This window comes from Labrus mixtus, chromosome 7 (assembly GCF_963584025.1).
Source record: "Labrus mixtus chromosome 7, fLabMix1.1, whole genome shotgun sequence".
Taxonomy (NCBI): domain Eukaryota; kingdom Metazoa; phylum Chordata; class Actinopteri; order Labriformes; family Labridae; genus Labrus; species Labrus mixtus.
This window is the reverse complement of record NC_083618.1, coordinates 18,515,375-18,539,220: the sequence shown is the minus strand read 5'-3', so window position 1 is coordinate 18,539,220 and position 23,846 is coordinate 18,515,375. Positions and strand designations below refer to the sequence as shown.

The following is a 23,846-nucleotide window of genomic DNA, read 5'->3' as shown; positions in this document are numbered from 1 at the left end:
AGTTGCAAGTCTTTCATGATTTTGTCAAGTCCAGTCCAAAGTCATCAAATCTGTGACTCGAGTCCGACTCGAGTCCAAGTCATGTGACTCGAGTCCACACCTCTGCTCTGTAGTACACATACAACATGACACAATGCTTCAATGTTATTTAGCAGTTGGCAAAACAGATCTCCGTGTTTACTCACAACTGGAGGCTTAATGTAATCTTCATAAACAGAAATATCTCTTCTTAAAAATGCATTCAAACAATATATGACATGTTACTTACGGACATATCAACTCCAAGGTTTAAACGTAAGGAGATCACTGAGCAGCATGCTCTTTGTGTAAATGAAACTAAACTGAGGGTGAAAATGAAACTTAAAGGGGTCATATGTTTTTTCTAGTTTTATATGCTCTTTAGTGTGTTTTCCAAGTGTCCTGTGCATGTTTAGGCACATTTATTTGCAAAAATTCAAAGTCCGCGGAAACACGGCTTCTCCCACTCCTCCTGTTAGCTGTAACATTAGCTGCATGTAACGCTCGGTTCTAGCCCCCCTCGAAAATAATTTGCCAGTGTGACGTCTTGTCAGTGTGATATCACTGATCTAAGCCCATTGGCTCGTTGTGGCAAGCCCAGCAGCTCATGTTGTACGCCCATTAACTTCTGTAGCACGCCCACGATATGCCATAGCCTGCGGTAGCACAGTAGTGCTAAGGGGCTAATGTTTTTGCTCCCCTCGGAGCCAAAGTGGCTGCATTCCCAATATGGTAAAAGGGGCGTGACATTTCCGAGAACCGTGCTGAGCGACTGACCAATTACGGCAGAGCCGACAGGCCGACCAATCAGATCAGACTTGGCACACGCGGGGACTCTGAACATGGGCACTTCAGAGCCTTAGAGAGAGAGTCAGAAGCGAGCCGGTGCATGGAGCGGCAGTACATGAAAACATACACTTTTTTTGAACTTTAGCTATTGTGAACATACTTTAGTAGGTATATAGATTAAATATACGAACCCCAAAAAGGGCATAATATGACCTCTTTAAGAACACAAGCGATACACAAAGTGTCCACCAGGGCAGCGGAAAAATGCCAGTAAGGCTGGTTATACAGGAATCAGAATGAGAGTTGTTGCACATCTACTTAAATACTTTCTTTTCTTCTTTTACTGGTTTTTTGCTGCTATATTGTTACTGACTAATAGATTAAGATGATCCTATTAGTTTGACAGATGATGCGATCAAGAGCTGCAGTGGAATAACTCAGCTCTGTGAAAGGTAGATTGATGTCAAAGTGTGGGAGTAATCATAACAGCAGTATTTATTGTGGGTGAAGAACTAAACCAAAAACAGTTTCGTAAAATCCTCTCCTGAGAAATCCTCAAAGATATAAAAGCCATGAAAGGAAAATAAAGTAATTCATTACGCCGATGATGTGAGAATTTACTGTCAGAGTGAAGAATGAGTAGAAACTGAAGTGAGTACCCCCCCATCCTTTTTTGAACACAGTTATCTACTAGAACTATAGTGTTAGAGAGGATGACCTGCATCTGTACAGGAAGGGAGACAGACAGCGCAACTGTTAAAGAAATAATAAAAACAATCAATAACTCCATAGCTTGATTCTGTGTGTTTCGTAAGACAATATAGCTAGGAAACAGCTAGCTGAGGTTAGCATAAAGACTGGGGAGAATTACTTGCCGTAAAAGACACCTATAAATTCACTTGTGCATTTAAATAGAGAGCACTGGAGAAGCTAATTGTATTGTTACATTTGGACAGAGTAAGCTAAGCCAACAGCCTCCTGACAGTATATGTTTACAGTACAAAAAGAAGAATTTCTCACCTCACTTTCAGCAAGAATTAAAGCAAGTATCCCAAAAATCTCTGAACTGCAAATTCTGGGCCCAGACTGCACATCCGTGAATAAGGATTTGTAATCAGTGTCAATGGATTTACAAATGGTTTTTTTTCTTATATGAGCCTTGCAGGGCTTCTTATAAATACATGTAAAGTTCAGAGATTTTTTGCACAAAACCATTGTTTTGCTCCAGGCGAAATCAGCCCCCGAGCAGATGTACAAGGATGCATTAAGATTAAATTCAGGTGTCTTTTCATATTGGTTCACCTTTTAATCTTATTGAAAGTCAATCCAATGCAAACAGCTGACACAATCAATTTCTTTCACAGCCTCAATTGAGCAAGTTTTGTCTATCCTAACTTTTTTTTTTTATCTATGCAGAAGTAGGCTATGAGTGACCAGCACACTGTTTGGATTTCCTGATGAGAAGGAAGGTGTTGTAGCTCTGGTGTTAATGAGACTCCATGTTGTTGCACAAAGCAGAGAAAAGCATATGCTGCAGATAATTGGACACATTTGACAACTGTAGCATGGACTCAGTTTGGATTGAATTAGAATTCAGTGAGTTATAATCTGGTGCAGTGAATGAGAAATGCCTCTCGTTGTTGTTTTATATTAGATTACATAAGCAGAGAGTAGCATTGCACTAATTAGACATTAAGAGCAAAGGCCATTTAGTGATTCAGATTTGGCAACAAGAATGATGTTACTGCAGTGTCATACATATCTGTGGGCAGATAATATGATATTTCAGTACTGAACTGGACACTGTCTTTATGCTTCCATGCCTCCACCAGCTCAACATGATACCTAAGAATAATTGGCAACTTTACAACTGTTGACTGGTTCTGCAGCCAGCGCATCACCATGACTTTTTGTTGGTTTGTTTGTTCTTGCTCGAGGGGGAAGAATTCAAAGGAGGACAGTTGTTTGACAGAAAGGGCGGTGAAATGTTTTCATCATTTGTAGCTTAACATACTGCTGTAACAACTAAGCAAGTGTGTAGTTAGACAGGCATGTAATGTACAAACATAGAAAATGAAAAATCTATAAAACAATTAGCATGAATGAATAATAATAAAAAATAAAAAAAAGTATAAATATGTTTGAGTCTTGTCTTTTACAGATTTCAAATGTTAAGAGCACCTCAGTTTTATCTCTCTCTGGAAGCACAAATTAAAATGATTTTTTACGGTTTTTAATGTAAGAAATGTCCATGCATTGATTATTAAGCAGAGACAAAAACTACAATTTCCCAATCACACATATGAGTTTACATGCCAATTTAGGATGATATGCATTGAGTTTTACGCCATAAGGACTTTTTGAAAATCTGGATAGGCTCAGAGTGCATGTGAGGAATCTGTATCATAACATCACAGATAACCAGCAGACCTCAGACTTCCCCATCAGCACTCATGATGTAACGACATCTCCTTTGACTCACAGGAAACAGATCAATAAGTATTGCATTCCAACATCAGTATTTCAGGGAGGACTACTCTTGCCGTAGGGTAAAGAATATGTGGTCAGATGTGGCCGGCTTACGCACAGTACAGTATAGGAAAGAGATTGGAGGCCTGTCTGCTGTGGGCCTGCAGAATATTGTTGCTAAGCAATCCTGATAGTGTCCATCAGTGGACCAGAATTGCCCAGAACCAAACTATAGCTGAGGTGACCATCCAATCAAATAAGAAATTGGCTGAAGGCCAGTGTCAAGTCATTGCCTGCATGAGCAGCGGGTATGGGCATGAAATGCATGCTGACTGCTCTCCCCTGCTGTGATGTATCATGGTTATGATTAAGGTTTAAGCTGCAACAGCTCCCAAAAAATACAACTTTATGCATATAATTTAACTTGAAGACTGTACGAGAAATATGAACAGCAAATTAAACATGAAATACACAGAAAATGCAGGAAAATTACAGTGCTCCTGATTTGACTCAGGGACATATGAGAACTCCAACTTCCCTAACTGAGCTTCTATTTGCAGTCAAATGACTGGTGATCATTTAGTTGGAAGAATCCAAAGTACTTCAAAACACCTTTATAAGCCTCCCTATTTGTTATAGCCTTGTGTTTACCTTAATGCCATTAGCACTCAGTCCTTATCTGCCTGTGATTTCTGCAGCTCATCACTGGCCAGCATCACTCAACAAGAAAAAAAAAAGGCAGTGACACATCCTTATTCTCAAGGATATTCAGGTATAAAAGAATAGCACCACATTGTAATAGTTCATCGTGACTCACTTAGTTTAAAAATGCAGAAAAGATTCTCTGAAAAAGCAAACTACTAGTTGTACGTTTTGATTTCAATCCAAGCCGCATAACTGCATCTTCATTTATAAAAGATCTTCAAACAAGACTCACCGGTCAGATGTGGTATTCCTCTTTGCGAGGAGGCCCATCCAATATCAATAACTGTACGGGCTTCAGTCCCTCAGAGCTGTGGCAACATAGTCTGATCGCTCCCATAAGCAGAGACTGCAGTCTCCTCTCACTTCTCTCCACTGCAGCACTACACCCCTCCTCCTCCTCCTCCTCCTATTCCAGTGCTCACCATCTCCCCCGTTTTCCACACACACACCTCCCTACTCCCTCAATGTACTCACGCACACAGCCTCTTTACCTCTTTGTCTCCATCTCTCTCTCTCCCTCTCTCTCTTTCTCTGTCTTTCTGTCTCTCTCTCCCTTCAAGCTTATTTGTGATGCTGCTCACACAGCTGATTGCAGCACGCCACTCTTTGGTCTAGCATTGGAGGGCAGTTGTAAAAGATCAATATGCACAAGCTTTGGGGGCGGAGGGGCCACGTTTCCATCAAGCCACCGTTTGCAAAGATCAGAGATGGAGAACACGAGAGGTGGGTTGTAGGAGGGCGGACAAACTCTGGGTGTGCCGACTTTACCACAACAGCTCCACACAGTATCATCATGCTGAGCTCATGCAATTAATTGGATCTGCAAAAATTGATCTCAGAAGTGTGATTTAACCCTCTGGAGAGAGCCTCCCTTGTTAAAGCTATTCAGAACGAAGAACCAACACCATGAATGATTGGGCCAACCTGCCTGCCTCTCAATGATCCCTCAGGAGGCTCGTCAACGATAATTGGAAGTGAGAAGATAACAAAGCATCATCTCCTGTTACAATGCAAACATAAATGCAGCCTGTGGTGTTTAGTGAGATCTATTACATCATGAAACCACTGGTGTGTGACCAAGAAATCCATGCATGCATAGAAATGAGAGTAGAAGGCTTCAATATGAAATAAGGTAAAAACATTAAGCCCTCATACAGTAGGTTGGAGTTACATCAATATTGCAAATTCAATTGATTTCAAATCAACAAATGCACGAGAACGCGTCTCAAGAGTCACTTTCCAACACATTTGAAGTCTTTTCAATTCCAGCCTTTTCTCCTCAAATGCCTCCCTTCCTTCTCTCCTCTCTCTCTCTCTCCTTGGGGAAATACCTTTCTGTGTGCTCATGTTCAGCCAGCAGCTGTCAGAAGCCAGTGTGAGGTGGCTCCTTTTACTTCAGGTTACGCTGCACTGAGCTTTTCCTGCCAGTGGGGGGCGGAGATCCCGCTTCAAAATTGCTGCATCAGACCGCATACATTTTCCCCCTTTATCTGTACAGATGTGCTTCAGAGATGTTAATTTGGATTCCATGTCTTTCCCAGGTTTAATATAAAAAGTTCATAACATTCAGTTCATAACTAATTAAAGCAAAAAAAAAGTACTTGAAACTTTGTACACAACTTTTCAGATGATTAGGGTCTTTTGTTTCATTGAGGCCAGACATTTAACTTCCTGCAAAGCATAGTTTTCTTGCAGTGCCTAATGGATGTTTCTTTATCAGATTCTCTAAGTATTTCAGTCTAGTAATGAGCGAACTCACCTTGCCATCAACTAAGGGGACTCTAAAGTCAAATTAAATTGAGTGCTGAGAAGGCTTGGTAAGAGTAAACGTCCGGGGAGGATAGTGAAGGATGAAGGACATGGGAGAATAAAATTGGAAATGAGGAAGCACAAGTTGCCTGGTTATGGTTTCTGAACTGAGATACTTCAAGATAAAGTAAGTATGGAGTTTTTGTAGCCTAATAGAATAAATGAAACAAACTACACTGGAATCCTTTGGGTACTTTAAAAGCATAAATTTACAATTTTGGGGAAATTTGCTTCTCTCTTTGTTGCTGAGAGAAGCACATTTCTGCTGATTTTACTTGGCAGCAAGATGGACAGAAAATAAAGTGGTTACTGTTGTAAACAAAAGTCTGGAGTCCTGAGAGCTAGCATAGTAATCTATAGTGTAGAGCATTACATGTTTATTGGAAGTACCCTCTGCCATGGCCTTCGCTGAAGCTGCAGCCATGCAGACAAAGTTTTCTGTTGCTTGTGGTAATTTGCCCTGACTCTGAATAAACAACAATAAATGACGGTAAACAGTGAGGTCGTCATAAACGTGCTGACCACAGTCTAGAGACAATTTTATTTCAATATTCAATAAGATTAATAAGGTGAAATGTACAACTGAAGGCAAACAATCCTAGACAGGCAGGACTGCATCCTAAAATACAAAGATTCTCATATGAGTGTAACAGAATCCATGTTTAGCTTCTCCAAAACTAATTCATAAACACATACTGAACAGTCAATTAAAAATTAAATCCTTTTTGTTGTGCCGGAGTCAAAGCTGCTGCAGTGTCAAGGTCACAGAGGTTTCCTTGAGTTGATGATGTTAATGAGTCAGATGAGGAGGTGCTGGCAGACTGACTTTCTTTTTACTAAAGACAAAGTCAGGGTCCCTTTCTTTCTTGTACATCGAGTTTCATTTATGTTATTGGCACAAAGTGACAGACAGACTGAGATATGAAATCAGTCTAGACAGGCGTTAAAATTGGTAACCTGATTCGCACAGCGGACAGCTTGCTGAGGGTAGCGGACTCCAACAGACTCAATTAACTGATTTTCGCATCACTAGTGACGTTGTAGGGGTGGAGCTGGACTCTCTGACGGCAGAGAGGAGGATGTTGTCTAAGCTACGTGGTATCTTGGAACAATGTCTCACACCAACTCCACGATGTACTGGCAAAACACAGGAACGCCACAGAACGCCACAGAAGGTCATTCCATCCTGTGGCCATCAAACTCTATAACTCATCCCTTTGAGAGTCAGAATAACCATTCCAAGTGAAAACACTTTATTTCCTTCATAGGAAATCTACAGAAGCCCTGAGCAGACAGGGCTCCATGCTTTCTATTTATTGAATTTTCCCGTGATAATATGTATTTTTGGGTTGTTTTCTCAAAATTTGGACTTATTTATCTGGTATCACCAGAGTTTTCAAAAGCCCAAAACAAACATAGAAATAAGCTTTTTACTCATTGTTTAGCTTCTATTGTGTGAGCAATAGCAGCATGGTATGCCATGGTCTCAAATCAGTGACCAACCTTGTTTTGTTTTCTAGATCCCCAAAAAATTATCCCGGTATTAAAAGAAAACAAGCTTTGTTTGAGGTAATGATATAAATGTATTATTACAATAGAATAAAAAGCTTTGTCGTTCTGAGATAATGAGATAAATAACTCCTGACCTAGAGAAAACAACCGGAAATGACTTTTGACCACATGAAAATTGAGTACCTACAATGTATGGAAACAAGTCCTCTTAGGCCTTCCATAGATATTATATTTGGATGCTAATTAATGATTTGCAGAAATGTTGAATTACAAATTGTGTCCACTACAGATATTCCAGTCCATTCATCTTCATTTTTTTTTTTTTTTTATGCATTTGAGATAGAGATACTTCAAAGGATGCGTTATCAAAAATATGATAAAATGTTTACTCTCATATCAAGCAAAGCCATAAGGTCAGGAAGTCATCTTTGAAATCTCTTAAAATATCTTGCACTGGGGTGCACCATCAGCCTGGTGGGTGAAGCGCACACCCATGTCCGGAGGCTCTGGTCTTCTGGGCAGGCAGCCCAGGGTCAAGTCTGACCTGTAGACCCTTTTCCGCATTTCATTCCCGCTGTCTCTCTCTCTCGCCCATATTTCTGACTCTATCCACTGTCTTGTCTCTAAAATAACGGCATAAAAAGCCAAAAAATAAACCTTTTAAAAATACATACAGTATATATATATATATATATATATATATATATATATAACTTGCACTGCTGATTAAGTAATTTGATTTAAAATATTTACAAGATGTATATGTCAGCAGTTGCTTTTCTTGTTCTATTGAAATATTCTGCACATATTTGATTTAATAAAAATGTTTGCCCTTGAACACCAATAACCATGAACGCAAAGAACAACACAAAGTTAAGATTGAAAATGATCTGAAAATCTATAGCAGCCAGAAAAACAGCAGAAAAACTGTTTTTTCTATTCATCTCTCAACAAACAACAGTTGAAGTCACAGCTTTCTGAAAAAATAATTCATCATTTTGAACGTGGTCACTAGGTGTAATCAGCTAATGTTCCTGACCAGAATCAATAAAAAGCTACCTCCTGACTCAGCAGCTTTTTGCTCGGCAGACTTTAGTGCAAGGTCACAATGCAGCCAAAGAACTGACAGTAGAGTGATGGTTTTACTTTATCGTCCCAGTGCATTATGGGATACTCGAAATCAGCTCTTCCCTGAATCTGTGAATGAGTAAAATTTTCCCTTTCTCTTCACTAGATGTCCTCTCCACAAAGGATGAGTCAGGCCTGAGGACTGTGTTGCGCTGGGACGTCAATAAGAGTGAGACAAATGGCTATCAAAGCCCCCGATATCAAACATGTGCAGACAACAGCTGCTGCCAAAGTGTGCTGGGACACTTTGATCGAGATGATTTGTCTCAAACGGGGAGGCAGAGGGGATGTGGAAAAGACTGCACCCTCTTAGCTCCTGCAGGGAGTGCTGCAATGCAGGGGTGTAACAGAGAATCACAAAGCTAAAGGCAGTTTGTCCGACAGTCAGCTGCAAACACTCTTCCTCCATTTCCTGACGTGCCTCACTTCTTTCTCTCCTTTTTGCTTTCATCGTTTCCTTGCATCACTCTGGCCTTTTCTGCCTCCCTACTCCCCCTTTTATACACACAAACATACACGCGCACACACACACACACACTCAAGGGACCAGTTCTACTCTGGCCCATGATACTGCAACGTCAACAACAGGAAACAAAACATACCATATGGTCCTGTTTGGCTCTGTACATCAGTTGCAGTGTTTGGGTGACTTGAAAGAAGCAGCTGGTCAATGGGATGAGGCTATATCTGTGTGTGTTTACATTTACCTTTGTGTATTTGTGTGTCTGCAAACACAGGGTGTATTTCTTTTGGACTCTGTCGAGTGGCTAGATGTCTGGTGAAGAGAAACTCTTGTGCTTTGACAGCAACTTTTTACTGTAATTGAGTTACTGTCATGATGATGCTGCAGAGTCTGTCTGCTGAGTAAAGGACAGGAGGGCTGTGACATCAGTCAATGTCAACAGGATTAAGTGACCGAAGTTAAAGCTGCTTAAAACTTAAATGAAAGGATTGGCCCCAAAAATATGTTTAAAAACAAAGCAGACAAAGGCCATTTTTGAGCTGCTGGGACAATAACCACCCAAACATGATGAATATTTATAAGAAGAAAATCTGGCGGGTGTCAGCAAGTTTATTTTTAAACGTTAACAAATAGGTCAGATTGTAAAATAAAATAAAACACTTTAAAACTGTATCTATTGAGGCATAGGCCATGAAATATTCATCAGTAAAGACTAACAGTAAACCCAAGGAGAGATTTATCAGTACAAAAAGAGAGTAAGGAGCAAAGTGCCCTAAACTTCAAAGCCCAGAATCACCTATTTAAGTTACATTTTTATTTAAAGTTATATTCAATGATACATGGCTTCTTATAACGTGAGAAATGAAACCCCCCCCCCCCCTTTTTTTTTTCTTTTTTTTTACAGGAAAAGCACATGTGAAACTGATTTAGCAACCAATGGGTGAATTTTAGGCTCTCAACACACACACACACACACACACACACACACACACACACACACACACACACACACACACACACACACACACACACACACACACACACACACACACACACACACACACACACACACACACACACACACACACACACACACACACACACACACACACACACACACACACACACACACACACACACACACACACACACACACACACACACACACACACATACACATCTATATTACCAACAGAGGACTATCATTTTACTCTGACCAAATGAGGACTTGTGTCTAAAGTCATTTTAAAAAATTCATTTACATTTAAAATATGTATAAACAAAAGATCATGTACTTTTAAAGGTCCTTCAACAACATATTGGCCTCATTCAAATGTTTTTTTGTGTGCTTTCTTTTAGAGAAATTGCCAAGAGGTCGCATGCAGGCATGAGCAATGTCCATCTGAAAGGGACCCTCCTTATTCTGAAGTGGATCTGTCTTCTTCTGAGAGTTTACTGCAAATACATAGTTGTTTCTTTAAATTATTAATAATTTGATCTTTATGTTCTCAAGATTTCAACATTACTCTGATGAAAATATGAAATAATCAGGGTCAATTTAAGAGGTATTGAAGCATGCTAAACCAACAAATCACAAACAACTGGTCTGCATGTGCAAACATGTGCTTAAAATACCACATAGAGGGTCCCAGATTTTACAGGTGCATGATATTTTCAGGAGAGGCTTCAAAATTAAGTTCAAGTATCATAATTTACTTATTGACACTTTCAGTATCTAACTGAGACATTTAAACATTAAAAGATGAACCAATGAAGATTCCTTCAGTCACTATATCTTCACACATTAACAGTTTTAAGAAAACAGCTTTACGTAAAACTAAACCCTTACAACAGAAATGTGAGAATGCAAATGAGATCATTTACAGTTCTGCATGTTTTCAACATTTGAGAGGTGTAGAAACGAAAGGAGAAGGTGTTGAGTAAGCTATTGTTCTATTTAAAATGATTCAGTTAGGGGGGCAAGGCAGACACGATACAATAGCTTACGAAACCTATTTTCCTTTTAAACTCAACCAGGGTTATCCATAATAGGAGAGATGTCACTCTAAAACTCAACTTTTCGAGTAATTGAAAAAAACAAAACAAAGAACAAATTAAGCCCTTAACAAAACCTCCAAACCAAATGTTGCTACAGTATATTACCGTCTACTTACATCATGAAACAACTGGAAAACAATTGTACTCAAGGGTAAAAGTCACAAAAGCAATACACTGCATGATATCTTTCTACTTAATTTCCCCTGTGAGTTAATTATTGTATGTTAGCTTAAAGGCAAATTATTGCAACTCTAACACCCACAAACATTTCCCTTTGGTAGTCTAATCAACAAAATCAGAATCAGAATCTGTGTTTATTGCCAAGTACATTTACACATATATGGAATTTGAACAAAAAGTCTGACTTATCAGCCGGGATGCTCGTGTATAAAGAATTTGTGACAATCTAGAAGTCTCTCTTTATATTCATTGCTTTCCTAATCAGACACATAGCATGTTGGGAGATCATTTTTGCATGTCGCTCATAAATTGCTCTAAATTATCGGTAAACAGGAAGTGATGGTGGGAAGTTTTTTCTTACATTAAACTGATTCATTGAGGTCAATGACTCACTGGCCTGTGATCAGAGAAAATCTTTTACATTTTCCATTGTTTCTTACATTGAACTTATTCTTAGATATTAGACATTTTTAGTCTTGTACACCATTCAAAGGCATCTGATGATCCAGAAACTACACCAGCTTAACACCCCCTCCCGCCTGATCCACCTCATTCACAACTTCCTCAGTGACAGGCTGCAAGCTGTGCGAGTGGGCACAACCTCATCACCTGCACTAACCACCAACACCGGAGCACCACAAGGATGTGTATTAAGCCCATTCCTGTACACACTCTACACCAACGACTGCAGCAGCCCATCACCCACCACCACATACCTCAAATACTCAGACGACACAGCCATCATTGCCATGCTCACCGACAACAACTCTGTCCACAACTACCACAACACTATCACAAACTTCACTCAGTGGTGTGAGACTAACCATCTCCATCTCAATGTCCCAAAGACATAAGAATTAATAATCAGTCCCCCCTCACCTCAGCACCCACTTCTCATCAATACCCAAGCAGTGGAAATAGTTAACAGTTTTAAATATCTCGGAGTAACACTAGACAACCAACTCAGTTTTGAACAGCACACAAGTGACATCCAGAAAAAGAGCCATCAAAGACTGTCAGCCATCCGCAAACTGAAAGGACTCTATGTTGCCCCCCATCTCCTCCTGCTGCTCTATCAGAGCATGATCCAGCCCATCTTACTGTACTGTTCCACCTGCTTCTTCAACATGTTATCTGTAGAAAACAAGGCCAAACTCACACGCATCACAACCACAGCTCCCAGAATAATCAGTCTCCCCACACCCAACCTAACAGAACTCAATAACAGGGCCATCACACGCATTGCAACCTCAATAGAACAGGACATCACACACCCACTGAACACTCACCTCACCCCACTTCCCTCAGAACGGAGGTATAGAGCACTGAGGTGCAGAAAGGCTCGCCTCGGGAGGAGCCTTATCCATGCTGTAATAACAGTCCTGAACAAAAGGCCTCGCTGAACAGGCCAGAGTGGGAACTTTTGACTGTTGTCTAATTCTGTCTGTTGTGTTATTCTCTGTTTTTCTGTGTATGAATGTTCTTTGGTGGGACTTGTCTGTTTGGACAGTAACGGTGCTGTCTAAAGTCTAATCCTTACACAAACATACAGATATTTACTTCCAAACAGACTCCATAAACCCTTTTCCTTTCTGCTGGTGCTGAAAATAGCTTGACCGACTAGCATGACATATTGGTGCATTTAGGGAGTGAGCATCAGGCCGGGAGAGAGTGATATTTAGAGACAGAGGAGAGGAGGGAGGAGAGAATACATCTCCCCAATGGTGACGGATGTGTTGCCTTACTGCACCAATCCGGGGCAACATGGCAGACAAATGTCGAGTAAAGAGGAGCCATAAGGGACACAGGTTCAGTAAGTTATTATCTGATCCTTTTGCAAGACTTCCCACATTTTCTCTTATTTTCCTCCGGCCTTGAAACCATCAGATTTTATTCGAGACGCTTGCTAATTAAACAGTGAGGAATAATTTTCTTACTATCCTCTGTGCCTTATTAAAACAGACATAAAGTGAAGTGGATGTAAAACTTTTTAAAAAGTAAGGCTATATAGCAATAAATACAAGAAAGGAGTTGTCACTCTGGACATCTTCCACTTTCTGCTCCAGCAAATTTCCATATCTGTCAGGCGTTTGGTGCTGGGTGAGGAGAAGACAAATTGCGTCATTAAGAAAGCCCTTAATCAGCACATCCTGAAAAATTGCTCTTTTTCCGCAAAGCAACGAAAAAGAATGACATATCCACTTATTTTAGCCATTATAGTCTATACATTTCTTTCTGTTTTCTCAAAATTTTCAGTTCATTGAAAAATAAAAAGTAATATATTGTTGTTATTCCTGGTTTTCAGGCCTCTGCGTTTTATCAGCTTAGAGTGTAGGACTCACAATGACCAGTTGAGGGCACTATACATTCAGTCTTTAACTTACAGAGGTTACCACTATTAGTAAAGTGGCTGTGCATACTCAAGGAGATTGCATACACATTGCAGCATGTATGACAAAAGTAAAAAAAAAAAATAAATAAATAAAAAGGTCATCCCGACTGTACACAGTCCTAACATCCAAGTTGGTAAAGAGCAGAGGGATACAGTACTAAAGTTCAATTTCATTCTCGTTTTTTTCTTTAGCTGGTATTGCATTTATGCTAAAATACATTTCTACTACTGAATTTTAGAGGGACAATCAGCACTTCTAGTTGACTTAGAGTTGGTTACTTTCGAGCTCTAACAATGCCATTGAATTGTGATAGTTTGAAGTGTTGGAATTGGACATCTTTGGCTGATGTCGAGTCTTGATGCAAAATAAAAACAACACGAATATTATTCTAGAAACTGAGATTTGAATGTCTTGGCTAAATATTTTAAGATAATTTTTTATATAATACGACTGAAAAAATAAATACAAAAAATACACCACAAGACATCACAAATTGCATTTGTGGATTTATAAACAACTTCAACTTCTGTGATCAATAAAAGCTGTAGCACTGCTATGATAAAACATATACATTTTTAAATAATTAAAACAGCAAAAACCAGTTGCTGATAAATAGCAGCTGCCTGCTAGCTGTAGATTACATCAGCCAGACAACACAACAACCAAAGTTAGCATCCTTGTTGCTGGAAGTAGCCATCTGTATTGTCTCAATTAACATTATACCACCCCTCCCTCCTTTATAAGCATTGACAAAGGTAAGTAAAATGGGCGTTATCAGCCATTTAGGATTAACAACGTAGCAGAAATAAATATGAGAAAGTAAGAACTGAATCAGTCTGGCATTTCAAGTTACTTATAGATAAGAAAATGTTGGATTAACATTCGTTTATATGGTCCTACACCCAGTCAGACTTCCAAAAACAACCCAAAACCCACAATCGTCATGTAGAACTAGATCATTACGGAGAATATCACAATTTCCCAGTTTGGGATCAATAAAGTTAATCTATCTATCTATCTATCTTTTTTTTTATAATTATTTTTTATTGCTTTCATGCTTTCCATCAGTCATACTTACAAGTTTTTATAAACCAAAATAATACCATAACATTTAGCTTAGTTACTTTTCAAGAGTGAAATCAGGATCACATGAGATATTTACCTTTATATCCCAAGACACGACAGAGAAAACACATAAAATAAAACAATATATGTATATATATATATATATATATATATATATATATATATATATATATAATTAAATAAATATAGAAACAAGTACATTAATGTCCCATTCATTCATGTCACACAAATCTACTATCTATCTATCTATTTATCTATCTATCATACTTTAGAGTACTTTTTTATATTAAATTCAGATTATTATGTATATATTTATCAATTACATTCCAAATTTCATGTAAGGTTTAGCCGCTTTGTGGAAAGGAAATTAATAGTTCTTCAGTCACTGGTACCAGTGACCCAAACGCTGCTAGGTCTTTGCATTTACTTAACATTTAAAAGTTATTAGCTTGGCCTTCGTCCCATGACTTCAGTTTCAGCTTTTAGCTTAACAGTATTACAGCACAGTACAAAAACTATAAGCTTCTTACTGTTGTTTCTCTATTTCTAAAATTTAAAAATTAACTTGTGAAGCGCTCATATTGATCTGCTGGAGAGTATTGATCCTCCTTTGAATGAGACAGCAGAGGTTGAGCTGAAACAGTCACTGACAGAGATCTGCATACTGTAGTCTTCACTGAGGTAAATGGCACACCAATGCAATATAGTAATATATAACATTATTATAATTGTGGAGATACATAAATTATTCATTTACTGTGTGATAATATTATGAATACTTTATCTGTCTGAATAGTAGTGTAGAGTAGATTTATCAGAGCTTTATTTTGCTGGGTGGAGGCACTGCTGATCAAAGAGATTAAAATTTATCAAATCAGGAGATTCACATAAAACCAACACACTGAGCTGATACTGTTACATAAAAAACATGCTCTGTAGAGTCAATGGAGCAACAATTATCTGTTGGTTTGTCACCAAGAGCAACATTTCGTATTTCAAGTTATCATGTGATCCATTGTTAATTCAAAACATTGATTAGTGCCGCTTCAGCAGTCAGATATTGGTGTCCAATTGTTTAAAAACTCAATCGATATGTTTTCACTGGAGCCTAAATAACACTCATAAATTATAAATTAATCTGCTGCCTCATTTTAAAAAAAAAAACAATGTATTGTTTATTAATGGTCATTAAAATGTTGGAACTACTTAAAATAGTTTTACAAAGTATTATTTGATATATTTAAAATCCTTGCTTTTGTTTTCAGCAGTCCAAATCCGCAATCTATTCAGTTTTCAATAACTGTATAAAAAACATGAAAAAAACAAGATATTGAAGAAACAGATTGAAGAAAGTCAAAGTTGTAACCACAGATTGGTTTAGGTTTTCACTTGAGGAAACGACTTCTGATCAATCTATCATCATAGCATCAATAGCTGCTGGCTAATTTTCTGAGGATGTAGTGATCAATTCATCAATATATTGATGCAGCGCTATGTCTCTGTCAGTCTGATTTAGATACCACATTTCCCATTTCAGCCTGCTTGGCTTGGTTTTTCTTGTAACTTTCTCTTTTTCTCTGTCTTGTCTTTTTCAATCTGTAAGGTCCATTATCCCTGCTACATTTCCTTCCTTTTCTCCATTACTTTTTCAATCCTGACATACTTACTGCAAATGTATCAATACTGGCTTGGCTTACATTTGGAGGTAGATTGATTTCAATTAAAGCAAAAAGGGCCAAAGGTTCAGAAACAGTGCAATATAATGATAACCATCAAGTTGAACAAATGTAGTGATCCTCAGGCAGATAAATGTTGTGCTGATGGCATTCATCTGACAGAAAACGCACTGCAGCACCATCAGAGACATCAGCTCAGCAACTTTCAGAGGGAGGCTTTGAGTCTACAAAACATCTCCCTTGACACCACTGTGATGGATGTCAAAATGTGTCTCAACACAAACACATCATGGAGTGTCATTACGTGAACTGGGATCACTGTATATACTGTAGTATTAGTGGGTGTAGAGTATAAATTGAAAACATCAACTGTGTGCTCTGTTTTCATTGATGCACCTGACAGCCCGTGAAAGAAGGGCTCAGTTTAGTGAGGAGGGGATTATTAGGCTGCAGCAAAGAATCCCATTTCATGAACCATCAAGCAGCAGAAGTCCTCTAGGCATGTACACCTCTCCTCAGGAGGGGCTGTAATGTGGAAACGTCAAGTAGCGCAAATAGGCCTCCATACAACTAGAACAACTGCCTATTAAATATTAAGGCACGGTAAGACATGCGCAAAGGCAGGTTGAATGACCATCATCTCCAGGGTATATATTTGCATCTTGCTGTGCTGAATGTGGGCCGTTTAAAGCAGAGTAAACCTCACAGACGTCTTTTTTGTTGATCCAGACTGAAACCATGGTGGACAAAGTTATTTAGTGCTGAAAGCATGAAGATTTTGGATTTAAAAAATGTACTTTGCCACAGAAAGCAAACGTTCTCTTTGCTTATTTGTTTGCAAAAAAAAATGCAATTGGATGGGAGACAAATATTCGGCAACAATAATTATGCATTTATGTTAATGTGCTTTGATACTTTACACAGTTTCATTCAGAACACTTAAATATTTAAATCGGTCTAGTTAATCTACACTGAAAAAAAGCACTGCACCCCTGAACACTTCACAAACTTTTCTCAGTGAGCTGCAAGTGTGCAAACAGCCATGTTTTCACCCTGACACATCTGCACATTTCCTCATAAAATATCCGCAAGAAGTCAGGGTGAGACGATGTGTCACAGCAGGAAACCTAACCTCCACCCGAGTTCAAATCTCACACTGTGTGGAACATGTGTGAAATGGGAATTCTGGAAAATGTCCGGGACAGGCCATTCTGAAATTCTTAAAGAGTGCATGTGTGAAAGTAGCTGAAGACATAAAAATATTGGACCTAGCCATTGGAACATTACATATTGGGTTATGAATTTGCCATGCATGAAGCCTACAGTTCAGCATTATGGTCATTTCCATGTTGGGTATTTGGAGCAAGAAATGACCATTATTGTCTTCAGGGTGGAGCTGGAGTGGAGAGACTGGTTGTTAAACACAAAATCGTTTAAAGTCATACAGTCTATGACAAAGATTAATACAGTACATTAGCTGGCTTATTAGTCAGCTGGCTACTTTTCCACTGAAAAAAATCTGTTTGTGGGTTAGATGACTGGAGAAGTTTAAAGGAAAAACACTAAAAGCTCTTATAAAAATGTCCAAACTTCCTGTGTGTGTGTGGGGGGGGGGGGGGGGGGGCAGAGCTAGCATCGTTTGAGCATCAGACTGGACAACTTATGCCAACCAGTCTCCTCATCATACGAGTTATTTTAAAAATCCACCTGAGTACCATTTTAGAGACCAAAATAGTTTTCTATGTATAAAACTGTTTTGACATGTTTTGGTTTTTTTCTACTGTAAAGCTGTGCTTTATAAACATGAGGCTTACTGCAGATTGACTCAGTATTGGAGCCAGCCTCTGGTGGCCACTCACAGAACTGTAAAAATTAGCATCCTGATGTTGGCTTATATATGATCTGCTTCTGAAGTTGTGGCTTGGTGAAGACCATTAGGGTGCAGGTGTTTTATTTGTCCTCACAGAAAGCTTGGTGTGGCTGCACAGTGGTGCGTTGAGCTAAATGCTAAGGTCAACATGTTACAACCAGTTCTGCTAAAGTGCTGATGTTAAGTAGGTGATGTGTTTACCCTGCCAATCATCTTAGTTTAGTCTCATCTAAGAAACGTAATGCTGACTTCATCGCCAGACAAGCACAGACTGCAAAACTGTACTGTGTGATTAATCCTCGCTGAGTGTCCTGCTTACTGTAAATTCAGCAAAAAAAGAACTTTAGATACAAAATGGTACAAAAGAAAGAAAGAGAGAGAGAGAGAGAGAGAGACAATCCTTACTACGGTTGTAAAAGTGTATTAAATGTATTTTCATTTTGACAAACGTAGGCCCTACTGCTATATTGCTTTCCACTTGAATTGCATAATAAATCTTAATTAGTGATGTATGTGATTTAATCATTTCTGGTGCAACAGTTCAAAATAGAGGCAAGAAAGCGGACATTCATCAACATTTTAAGTTTTGAAAATACTGGCGTAATATACATTTTAGGTCTTGCATTGACCTAACGGTATAACTGCACCGTCTTCTACGTGAAAATATGCTACTCCCTTCCTATTAAACACACACATTACAGAACACAATGCACCACAGCAGGTACATACAGCAGAATGTAGGGCTGAACAGCTGCACGAGTCAGTGTGAGAGTATAAATGTGTGAACGTACCGACATACTGCAGCTACACACCCCTCAATTCACCTCTGCTGATGCCAAAAGGAAGTCCTCATTTGGCTCACACGCTCAGGAGTGTCCCCGTCATGTACTCAAAACGCCCCCAGGGACTAAAGAACCCACTGCATCACCTGATCGGTTCACATCACTGCATCATAATCAGCACAGGATCACACAGTATCACACGCCTGAGTCTGTGGCTGAATATAACAGAAATACTCTTTGATCAATAATACAAAAACATCTTTAGGAATATCCACGCGGGAGATATCTGTGAGGCCAAATAACGAGATTGTGCAGCGTAAATGAAGAGAAGATGAAACAAATGTCAAGCTACAATTTAATCAGTGTACATCAGAGGCCAATGCGCAACATTAAAATGCAGGTTAATGAGATCACCACCTTCCACTACAGCCAGAGAAGGGAATATTTCACTGAAATGTAACATCAGTAAAGGTTGTGATGGAACTATAAATTCTTTAGTTTAACCTCTACTATGGTGACATAGTTTCCCATCAACACAGTGAGCTCTGCAGACTCTTACGTGGGCCTTTTACTCTTGCTGGCTCAGCAGATTTGACTTTGCTCATGCACGCGCACACACACACACACACACACACACACACGCACGCACTGGCACACGCACACACACTGGCACACGCACACACACATACATACACACACGCGCTCTTCCTGAGAGCTTTTCCTGTACAACAGACAGCTGGCTCTCATGCATCTATCTAAAGACTGACACAGTGTAAAATATGACCCTTAGAGGAAATGCAGATGAGGAAGTGAAATCAGTTCTGTGTTGGTTTAAATCTAATAATTTGTATTTACATCTATTCTTGTTTTGGTCCATATGTATCTCAAAATATTATACAATAATGTTTCTCTGTATCTAACTTACAAGCAACCAATGAATATAACGTTAGTGTTCAGTCAAGTGCAAGTAATCACCATCTCAGCTGTTCCACTCTCACACACACACACACACGTTTCTTTTATGATATGTAACATAATACTGCAGCACTACGCACCAGCCATCAGGACTTACCTGCATGCTGTAAAAGTTCCACTCTTGCAGATTTGCTTTTACTTTTAAGACTGTCTGCATTAAAACAAGAGCCGGCCGGCTAACACTGTCTGCTCTAATTACCACTGAGCCATTTATTCTCTCGTTCTCCCTCTCTGCAGGGCTTTTTTTCCTCTCCTCTCATTCAGACAGAACAGTGTAATGAGGCTAGGTACCTCTGTGACAGCCCGGCACACAGAACAGACCCATTAACTGATGATGCTGTTTTGGACGGAGAGGAGGAAACGTTTCTTACCTTGAACAGAGATGTGCTGCCTCCTGAACAAGGAGTGGACACAGAGAAGAGGCTCAGGAAGAGGAGAGAAAGAAAAATATCTTAAAAATCTGCACTTTGGTTTATCCCACTTTTAAAAGACATTTCAAAAACAACAATGTTGATGTAGCTCCCAGTTTCACCTGTCCAGAGAGGGAAAAAGTATTTTCTTGATGCTGCAGAGGTGTACTCAGATCAAGGAAACACTCACACGGATTAACATTATTCTTACACACTGAAATCAGCACAAGCATCCGAGCCGGTGCAGTTCCTCTGCTGTATTTCCCGGCAATGTTCGCTCATTGGCTGAGGAGCAACTCAATAAAAACCCTCCTTGTCATCAATTGGGTATGGAGGGGAGGGGTAAGATTTTCTGTGGCGCACCAACAGCACCGCTCCTCCTCCTCCTCCTCTTTTCTTTCTTGCTCTATCACTTTTTTCCCTCAGAACAGGGAGACGGGGAGTGCTGAGCTTTGAGAATTAGACGCAGGAGGCAGCAGGAGGCAAAAGGAGGAAGAGAGAATGGGAGGAGAGAGGGAAGAGGGAGGGCAGTGCGAGAGCAGGCGGGAATCGATGAGTGGAGAGGTTAAGATGGTAACCAGCAGTCTGCAGTGGCTCTCGCAGAGCTCTGTTTTAGCTCCTGTGTCTCTCTGCTGCAGGAACTCTGCAGGAACCTGAGTGTGCAGTGAGGTGTGAGGACCAGAGAGGATAGAAGGAGGGAGGAGGAGGAGGAGAGGAGAGGAGAGGATGGGTGAGGGGGTGTTACCGGTCTGCTCGGGCTGGTTTTGCTGCAGTATAGAGGCAGAACACAGATGGGAAGTTTTCTTTTTTTTCTTTACAGCAGCAGTTCATGTGAAGCTCCAGCTGATTTAGCAGCAGCAACATAAAAAGGAAACTAGTTCCTCCCTTTCTTGTTTACAGGCGTCTAACATGTAACTTGTGAATAATTTATAAAGAGAGCAGAAGGTGGGATGAGCTGCAGGAGAGACAGATCTCTGCTGCTGACTCATTAAGGAGATTATATAGTCTGCTAATTAAACATAAAATGTTGAAGTCAAGCAGGAGTCAAACTGCATGTTGTAGAGGAGCATTCAATCTAACATGATGCTGCCTGCTGATGAGACATGTGGCTCAACATTTTAACATGAATTCATGTTTCAAGAACATTTCCTTAAGGTTTATAATGTGCACAAAGAAAATGAAAGAGCAAAGGTTGAAAACAATATCTGAAAATCTGAGCTGTTTCCACTACTCTAGTGTTTTCAATGTGCTTACCCCTTTACATTCAAGAGCCTCAGAATTAATTACATTGACTTAATGAAGTCTCATTCTGCAACTGAAATCAATAAGAACCTCACTTTCCATACTGGGATGTTGGGTAGAGCTGCATCAGACTGTTGCTGCAGGTTTCTTTAGGAAAAGCCATTACATATGCATCCGGTCTGTCAACATTGCTGTTTGTTCCAGCTATTGGGAAGCTACAAATGTTCCCAGTGAAGATGGATTGTTTATACTTTACATCATGTGAGAAAGAAAGCAGCAATCTCCAAGGCTGAGAAATGAAAAATTAGGTAAGAGGTGCCAAAAACTGCAGTTCTTCAAGTGGCCACTTGAGGCTGGCGTCCAACAAAAACCTATGGGGGAAGTCAACGTCTATTATATCTGCAATCTATGCTTTAATGGTAAAAAACAGCATCATTTCCTCATATCACATTAACTGACCAAGTCTTAGACAAATCAAAAGTATCCTAGAACAGTCCGTCCAGCTGATTTAAAAGTGCAACATTTGTTAATGAAAAGCAACGACAGGACTCCGGTGTGAGTGCCAGTTTCACCATTACACTTATTAAACCTTCTGGGAACGTCGCCAAAACCTCTGCAGCAAATAAAAGCAGCCGGGCTCTCGTCAAGGTGGACGAACCATTTCATTGCCTTTGGCGTTACCCTTGACACAACAGCAGCCAGGCCAGGCTCTGTGCATTACCAACGATTAGAGCAGCACAAGCAGATGAGTCAGAACTGCTACACCACTAAAGCATCCAGCCTTTATATGAACCCTCCATCCCGCTGAGCTCATTTGTTTCTATTTCTGCTTGAGGGCCTGAGTGATGGAGAGAAAAGTTTTGATGGGGGCCTATTTTTCAGCCACTGGATATTTTGTGATTGCCTCGTCCTGAACTTAATAACTATTATAGATGAAGCTGAGACACAGATGATTCAGAGGAGGAATTTGTGCCGGAGGCAGTCTTGTTTCATAAAGGGTGAAGCACAAAGTCTTATGAGCCTCAGACATAAAAATCTAATTAGAAAAGATAAACAAGATTGACTACAACAAAACAAAGCCATGCTAGTTGCTGCTAGCAGGCAGCTAAATGTGAATGCTGCATGCTGATATGTTAACAATCACAATGCTAACATGCTAATGCTAAAGTATCCAATATTTACCGAAAACAACAATGTTCTAACTTTTGTAATATCATTGTTTTTTAATTAGCTCCTCGACCAGAAATGTGGCCGATGCAGAGCTGGCTAAACACTGAAGCTTCAGTGTCCACCACATGGCAACCTGCAGGGGCATCAACTCTAGGGGGGAGGGGCGGGGAAGGACAGCTCTCTTTGATGATTTGAATTTGGATTGCAGTACCAATTTGAACCCCTAGGTGTCAGAGCTACATACTGCTCCTTTAAGTTTTTGGGTGTAAACTACAGGGTCGATGCAAATTTTCTGCAAACCGTCAAAGTTGGTGAGAGTTTGAATGATTGAATGTGTGTATGATGTTGGTTTTGAGTTTTGATTGAACTTTAATGAGAAAAAAAAGGTCTGGATCAGTGAAGTAAAGATAGATATGGGGGATAAATAGCTCAATAAAACAATGTCAGTTCAACAAATTGTTGTAATATTTCAGTCTAGACTATAAAGCAATGGATCAACAGACCGACAGGAAAAAAACATTGCCAGGGAAAATACTATGAGGCTAAAAGACAGTTTTCCTTTAAACAATACGTTTTAGAATAGTTGAATTTATCAGAATAAAAACAAACAGTTTATCAAAAATACCATTAAACAGAAGATACTTCCTCTCAGTCACATAAAATGTTTCTGTAGGCTGTCATTTATACTCTAACTTTAAAAAGCCTAAACAAATGCAATGTATTTTTTTAATTTGTATCCTTCAATTAGCTTATTTTTTTTCCTCAACAATCATAAATCTCAACGACATCCTCACTTTTACTGAAGGTGACAGAGCCTCTAAACTAGTCACCTGTCTGCAAACCACACAACAGAAACACCTGATGATATCAATCAGTCAATCTTCATTTGTATAGCGCCAATTCACAACAAAATGTTATCTCAAGAGCAGCAGGTAGAAGAACTTACTCTCTGATATATTATTTAAGGAAGACCCAACATTATTTGTCATAGGGTAAGGACAGATGAGGTTAAACTTTTTATGTTAGCTTACAGTAGCCTACTTGTAGCTAACAGTACTTTTCATTAGAGTTAAATGAATAAAACAGGGACTAAATGTTGCGTGAAAAAACA

General features: G+C 39.4%; 2 protein-coding genes across 5 annotated transcripts in view; one reads left to right on the top strand and one right to left on the bottom strand.

The window, feature by feature from the left end:
- The window catches only part of LOC132978254 (synaptotagmin-B-like), a 34,380-nt gene extending 13,388 nt beyond the window's left edge, over nt 1-20,992 (bottom strand). Inside the window, exons 1-2 of one of the 4 annotated variants that reach the window (XM_061043398.1) lie at nt 20,446-20,992; nt 20,285-20,336 (exon numbers count right to left, since the gene is read on the bottom strand). The gene's annotated coding sequence lies outside the window, so the exon portion shown is untranslated. Of the gene's footprint in view, nt 1-4,213; nt 4,407-20,284; nt 20,337-20,445 lie in introns of those variants that run through there. The other 3 variants (XM_061043396.1, XM_061043399.1, XM_061043397.1) reach the window with 3 other exon arrangements.
- Nucleotides 1-23,846, top strand: part of LOC132978256 (troponin T, cardiac muscle-like) — a 162,113-nt gene that overhangs the window by 15,943 nt on the left and 122,324 nt on the right. The gene's annotated exons all lie outside the window — the stretch shown is intronic.